We start from the raw sequence: 7,805 nt of genomic DNA, 5'->3' as shown, positions 1-7,805 counted from the left end.
GATGATGCTCTGAGTGGGTTGGATTTGGTACGACCATGCCCTCCTGGTTTCCGACTAGGAAATTGGCAAGTGGAGGAGCGCCCGGACATTTACGCGACAAGCATAATGTAAACCTTTTTATGGCTTTTAAAAGCTCTACAGTTAGGCCTAGGCTTTAGAGTTTCCTTTTGTTAAGGCTTTGTGTCTTTTGTTCCTGAATTTATAATACAAAGATCTTTCTTCATCTGTTCCTACGTCTCTACCCGTTCTCATCCATTTGCATGTCTATTTCTTTACGTTTAAAACGCCAAATCCGACAATAAGTCCCTCGAAGGTACTAATACCTGGGACCCGCCCATCGATTTCGAGCAAGAAACGAATCAGACAGAGGATGAAGAGCATGAGGATGTGGGACTTCCCCCGGAGTTGGAAAGGATAGTCGCCCATGAGGACCAAGAAATGGGACCTCATCAAGAAGAGACAGAACTAGTAGACTTAGGAACTGGCAGTGGAAAAAGGGAAGTAAAGATAGGAACGGGTATGTCCGCACCCATCCGTGAAGAACTGACAGTCCTGCTAAAAGACTACCAAGACATCTTCGCTTGGTCGTACAAAGATATGTCCAGTTTGAGTTCTGACATTGTACAGCACCGATTACCCCTGAATCCCGAGTGTTCCCCGGTAAAACAAAAACTGAGGAGGATGAAGCATGAGACATCCTTGAAAATAAAAGAAGAGGTAAAGAAACAATTTGACGTTGGGTTTTTGGCTGTCGCTCGGTACCCAGAATGGGTTGCCAACATCGTATCAGTCCCTAAGAAGGATGGGAAGCTGTGAATGTGTGTGGATTATCGGGACCTGAATCGGGCCAGTCCCAAAGACAACTTTCCTTCATGGATGGGTTCTCCAGTTACAATCAGATAAAGATGGCGCCGGAGGATATGGAAAAGACTACCTTTGTCACCCTGTGGGGAATGTTCTGTTACAAGGTGATGCCCTTTGCACTCAAGAATGCCGGGGCAACTTATCAACGGGCTATGGTAGCTTTGTTCCACGATATGATGCACCAAGAGATCGAGGTCTACGTGGACGACATAATTGCCAAATCTAGAACCGAGGAGGAACGCCTTGTCAACCTGCGGAAGTTGTTCGAAAGGCTTAGGAGGTATCAATTGAGGTTAAACCCCGCTAAGTGTACCTTCAGGGTCAAATCAGGGAAATTGCTAGGTTTCATCGTAAGCCAGAGAGGGATAGAGGTGGACCCCGAAAAGGTGAAGGACATCCTTGAGATGTCGGAACCCCGTACCGAGAGGCAGGTCCGAGGTTTCCTAGGACGTTTGAATTATATTGCCAGGTTCATATCACAGCTCACCGCTATTTGTGAGCCATTGTTCAAACTCTTACGCAAAAACCAAATCGTCCATTGGAACGAGGATTGTCAAGAGGCATTTGGAAGGATCAAATAGTGTCTCATGAACCCTCCTATGCTTATGCCACCGTTACCTGGAAGGCCTTTCATTTTGTATATGACGATTTTGGACGAGTCGATGGGATGTATGCTGGGGCAACATGACGAGTCCGGGAAGAAAGAGCACGTTGTCTACTACTTGAGTAAGAAGTTCACGGCCTGTGAAATGAATTACTCCCTGCTTGAAAGAATGTGTTGTGCTTTAGACTGGGCATCCCATCGTCTAAGACAATACATGCTGAGCCATACCACCTGGTTGATATCCAAAATGGACCCGGTTAAGTACATCTTTGAAAAGCCAGCTCTCACAAGACGGATCGCCCGGTGGCAGGTCTTGTTATCCGAGTTTGATATAGTTTACGTCACCCAAAAGGCGATAAAAGGGAGCGCCTTAGCGGATTATTTGGCTCAGCAGCCTCTTAACAACTATCAACCCATGCATCCCGAATTCCCGGATGAGGACATCATGGCCTTGTTTGAGGAAAAACTAAACGAGGACCGAGACAAAAGGACTGTATGGTTTGATGGACCGTCAAAACGTTCTAGGCCATGGCATTGGAGAAGTATTGGTCTCTCCAGAAAATCAATGTATACCTTTCACAGCCAGGCTGGGGTTTGACTGCACCAACAATATGGCTGAGTATGAAGCGTGTGTCCTGGCCGTCCAGGCAACAATTGACTCTAATGTCAAACTGCTCAAAGTGTACGGGGACTCAGCACTGGTGATTCACCAGCTGAGAGGGGAATGGGAAACTAGAGACCCCAAGCTGATACCCTACAAAGCCTATATCAAGGAGTTGGCTGATTCCTTTGATGAGATCTCCTTCCATCATGTTCCCCGGGAGGAAAATCAAATGGCGGATGCGCTTGCTACTTTGGCGTCCATGTTCCAGCTAACACCGCACGGGGATCTACCATACATTGAGTTCTGGTGTCGTGGCAAACCCACACATTGTAGTCAGGTGGAAGAGGAACGGGACGGTAAGCCTTGGTATTCCGATATCAAGCGATATGTTGAAAGCAAAGAGTACCCACCGGAGGCTTCCGACAATGATAAAAGGACGTTGAGGAGATTAGCGGCCGTTTTCTTCATGAATGGGAGCATACTATATAAAAGAAACCATGTCTTGACTCTCCTGCAATGCATGGATGCCAAAGAGGTGAACCACATGATCGAGGAAGTCCACGAGGGCTCATTTGGAACACACGCCAATGGCCATGCTATGACCAAAAAGATCCTGAGAGCAGGTTATTACTGGCTCACCATGGAAAGTGATTGCTGCATGCATGTAAGGAAATGCCATAAATTTCAAGTGTTCGCGGACAATGTCAATGCTCCGCCACATCCTCTAAATATCATGTCCGCCCCTTGGCCTTTTTCCATGTAGGGAATAGACGTCATCGGGGCCATCGAGCCCAAGGCTTCGAATGGCCATCGTTTCATTCTCGTGGCGATAGATTATTTCACCAAATGGGTTGAAGCGGCTTCTTACACCAATGTCACGAGGAGTGTAGTGGTCAGGTTTATAAAGAGGGAGCTGATTTGTCAGTACGGACTCCCTAGGAAGATCATTACTAACAATGGCACCAACCTGAATAACAAGATGATGCAGGAAATGTGTGCGGATTTCAAAATCCAGCATCACAACTCCACGCCCTACCGGCCAAAGATGAACGAAGCCGTGGAAGCAGCCAACAAGAATATTAAGAAAATTATTCAGAAGATGACAGTGTCATACAAAGATTGGCATGAAATGTTGCCTTTTGCCTTGCATGGATACCGAACTTCAGTACAAACTTCTACTGGGGCAACGCCGTATTCCTTGGTTTATGGAATGGAAGCGGTACTCCCATTTGAAGTAGACATCCCTTCCCAGAGGATACTAGCAGAATCGAGCTTAGAAGAATCAGAGTGGGCTCAAACACGCTATGACCAACTCTACCTTATTGAAGGTAAGCGCTTGATGGCCATGAGCCATGGGCTCTTGTATCAACAAAGAATGAAGAATGCGTTCGACAAGAAGGTACGCTTGCGCAAGTTCCATAAGGGGGACCTTGTGCTAAAAAAGATGTCCCATGCTGTTAAAGATAATCGAGGGAAGTGGGCCCAAACTACGAGGGGCCTTTCGTTGTGAAAAGGGCTTTTTCCGGAGGGCCCCTGGTGCTTACCAACGTGGATGGCGAGGAGCTACCTTCACCCGTGAACTCTGATGTTGTCAAGCGATACTATGCTTAGAATCTGGGGCAATTAAGGATGTAGCTGCATGTTCTTTTTTTGTGTGTGTTCTTCTTGGTTTCCCCCAGAGATTCCTGTCTGCTGTAATTTTCTCATCACGGTCTTCTAAAAAGAAGAGAACATGAGTTTGAGGCTTCAGTCCTCACTTTGTGCTTTAAACCATGTGCAGTCTATGATAGCCTGAGCCCTTTCGCTCAGTCCACGGGATGCCCCAAAGCGCTTAATTAAAACTAAACCTAACCGACTCGTTGCATTTGAAAACATTCATACATACACATACGCATGCATGTTTTGTGATAACAGGGACAGAATCATCTTAGGCCGTGGTCAGATGCCGGGAATAAGCTGAAGGCAGAAACCAATCAAGGTAAGATGGTAACACGGCCACAGTTTGCCGCACAATGTCGTTTCCTACTTTCAGGTACTTAGGGACAAACGCAAGTAGAGGCTAGGGTCACAACCGATAGATCATCATCCCTTGCCTAGCTTTGGACAAACGGAAAGCGCCGCTGCAAGGCAGCCAGCCTACTACAAGGTTGTGAAAACAAAGATGGATACCTCAAAGCCCTACACTGGGGCAATGAGAGGCATTGTGCATGAGCCTCAAGCGAACCTTGGGGCAGATCTAAAGTTCTCACCCGTCGATGTTTTTGAACAAAAAAGGGGGGGACAAACCCTGGGATTTCAATAGATTGATTAAATGGCTTCATCACCATCACTCCAAAAAATGGTCAAGTGACTAAATCAAACAGAACATACACTCTGAGGGAGTTCCCAGAGAGATTTGCAAAAGATAGGATAAGGCTGCATGAATTATCACCTCTTTCAAAAGGACAGTCAACCTGTGTTTTCCAAAAAAAAAATTCCAATCAAAATCATAAAATAAGGAAAGAATGTCATGAACATTGTACAAACTTTCCATTACATTGCATTGTTTCATATGAAGTCCGCATTTACCAAATTTCATGACAAAGGTTGTATGCATCTGCATCCCTAAAAATTATGTTAACTGCTTAGATTTCCTACATCTAATGAATTTGGGATGACCGGCCCTCTCAATGAGTCAATCTCATGTTTTCTCATAAGGGTGGACGCTTGGGTACTAGAACCTGTATCCTTTAGAGGACTACACGTCCTCACCTTTCAAGGGCTACATGCCCTTGCCATCAGAGGGCTACACGCCCTCACCCTCAGAGGACTACGTGTCCTCGCCTTCAGAGGGCTACACGCTCTCGCCTTTAGTAGGCTCCACATCCGCACCTTAAAATAATTTAAGGTCCTCTGCCCTTAAATTCTTAACCGAGACTTGCACTCCTGGTTGGGCCAGTAGTTTCCTTTTATCAGTTCCTGGGCCACCCCCTGATATTGGAGGAGGGCCAACTGTGCGAGCACAATCAGAGAGGGAGGCTATCACACAGCTACTATGCATACCGGGGCAAGATTTCACCCGTGCCGCTGCAAAGAGACAAGTGTAGATCATGCGCACCAACATGAACACTCTTATATTGATATGGATGACGTTGCTACTTAGCAACGTTCTGCCCAGCGACCGCAATGCCGATCTCCCCCTGCGGATGTATCAGTTGGTCTGTGTCATCCCGACATAGGTAAGTATGCATATGGTTCAACTGATTTCTTATACCATCCACTATTTGCAGGGATCGTGCCCGCAAGACACCCAGTGGACCCGGAGAAGTCCAACAGGGTCTTGGGGTTTCCAGCTCTGATTACGGACTTCTGTCAGTTCTACGAAGTGTCTGTCACCCCCGACAAGGTCATCAGGTCCCCTATTAATCAAGCTTTCATCAAGAAGTATTGCGCCCCCAGGCAGGCGCAGGGTGAAACACCACAGCAGCCTGAGATGGCTGGCAGTGGGCAACAAACGCACCGCCACCACCTCTAGAGTTCATCTCAGCTCATCCACAAAAAAGGTTAGAGCATTGCCTACGACACATGGCCGACAAATAGGCGACCATAGTCCAAAGCCAAAGGTAAGAAAAGTACTAGGTCCATGACCGACAAGTCATCATGCGTCCAGCTCAAGACGTTAAAGAAGCGCTACTAGGAGGCAACCTAGTAACTTTTAAATTTCTACTTGTTATTTGATCACCTTTTGTTTCGCAAGTCATAGTAGGACACACCTAGCTGCTCATGATCCTAGGAATTTAAATAAAACAAGTGCAAGCAAGGAAGGTAGTCATACCTCACAAAATATATGTATGTGTGTTTAGGTAGCAAGATACCTTAGATATGCATGTATGTAGCAAAAAGATATCTCACAAAATATATATATGTATGTTTAGGTAGCAAGATACCTTGGATATGCATGTATATAGCAAAAATATCTCACAAAACATATATATGTATGTTTAGGTAGCAAGATACCTTGGACACGCATGTATATAGCAAAATACCTCACAAAAATACATATGTTTAGGTAGCAAAATACCTCATGGAAAAAGAAAAAAAAAGAAAAAAAAAAGAAAAAAGAGAGAGGAAATGAACAAATGATAAATAACTTAAAAAAGGAAAAAAGAGGAAAAGGAAAAGAGAGCAAGTAAGGAAAGATAAAGAAGGAAGGAAAAAAGAAAATAATAAGAATAAAGAGTTGTCTAGCTAAAAAACAACATGCTTGTGAAGAGAGATAATTTCCAACTTTTATTTGAAGGAAAAAATTCGCTGATGATAGCTAGTTTTTGAAAAAAAATGTGTGTACACATTTGAAGGGTAAATGTTGTGAAAGTTTTCCGAACACCCAAGATCGACTCGGATGAATGCACAAATTGATAAAAGAACATATTTTGGAAACACTGGGTTGACTAAAATAGGGAAAATGAATTATGAGCCGTAGCATCACATGACCAAAAAAATTTCGACACTTGAGTGTCCACATAGGTGCATGCATGATTAGTTTTGCATAAAATTTCCAAATCATCATTATTACATTTTTGTCATGGAAATAATGTGGGACATCCCCTTTTATCTTGGGATCAAACCAAACCCTGACATATATCAAGTCCAGTCGCGCTACAAGCCTTGAGCCAAAATCCCAATTTACCATAAATCTTGACCCAGGGTGAGAATGTCAATCCTTGCCCTCGGAAGAAAACAAAAAAGGGGAAGCAAAAAGAGAAAATTCCCAATCAAAGAGCGAGAGAAAGCAAAAAAAAAAAAAGAAGAAAGAAAATTCCCGATCAAGAATCGGAATAAAAACAGAAGAAATATGCAGAAAAGTCTTTGGATCAGACAATATCTGAACAATACAGAATTTTCACCAAGTAAAAGAAAGGAAACCACGACCTAAAGTGGTCGTCTCCCTTTGATTGCCAACCTAAATCCTGTGCGTCGGTGACTTGATCACCTAACACTAAACAAAAACAGAAAAGGAAAAAGTCAAAAACACTCAAAGCCAAAGTTCCCACCAAATAAACACCATTCCCAAGAAAAAGTCCTATTGATCCATGATCACGCACGTAATCTTTGATTTGACAGGAAATAATTTGCAAAATCAAGTCATGGCATATCTATGGTTCGGAATTAGGATGAAACACTTACCCGTGTGAGATTGATACACTTTGAGTGATTTTCTTCTATTTTTGTTGAACCTAGTGTTTCCTCTAAATGCTCATTTAGAAGCGAAATGCTAACATCCAAAATCTCATTTATGGTTATGAGAAGATTTCATCACTATACTTCCCTTCCCCGGTAGACACATTGTTTTTCGTCCGAAAAGCATATGTTGCTCTGATTAGTTGGAAGTTTTCTCTCTTTACTAAAGCATGTTCGCATTTTAGTGAAGAAAACGCCGAGACTATTTTTAGTCTCACGAGTTATCCAGAACTACGTAGGTCTGAGTTCCTCATTGAGGATACGTAGGAGCAAGAGCCTCGCTTTTGTCGGCCGCCCCACAATTTCTGTCATACTGACACTGGAGTCACGTGACATGCGGAGATACCTGTCGCAACGTGCCCTTCGCGGGTGAGCGAGGGCGAGGCTCACGGGTGCGCTTTCCAAAGGAGGAAAGATGCGCGGAGTCGCCACCAACGTTTATTTGTGGAAAACGTCGGGAAAACCGAAGGAAACCGGTCAAAATGAAAATTCTAAGTTCGGGAGTTGTATTTA

The sequence above is a fragment of the Glycine max genome, chromosome 1 (genome assembly GCF_000004515.6).
Source record: "Glycine max cultivar Williams 82 chromosome 1, Glycine_max_v4.0, whole genome shotgun sequence".
In the NCBI taxonomy this organism is placed as follows: Eukaryota; Viridiplantae; Streptophyta; class Magnoliopsida; order Fabales; family Fabaceae; genus Glycine; species Glycine max.
Note: the sequence above shows the minus strand (reverse complement) of the source record.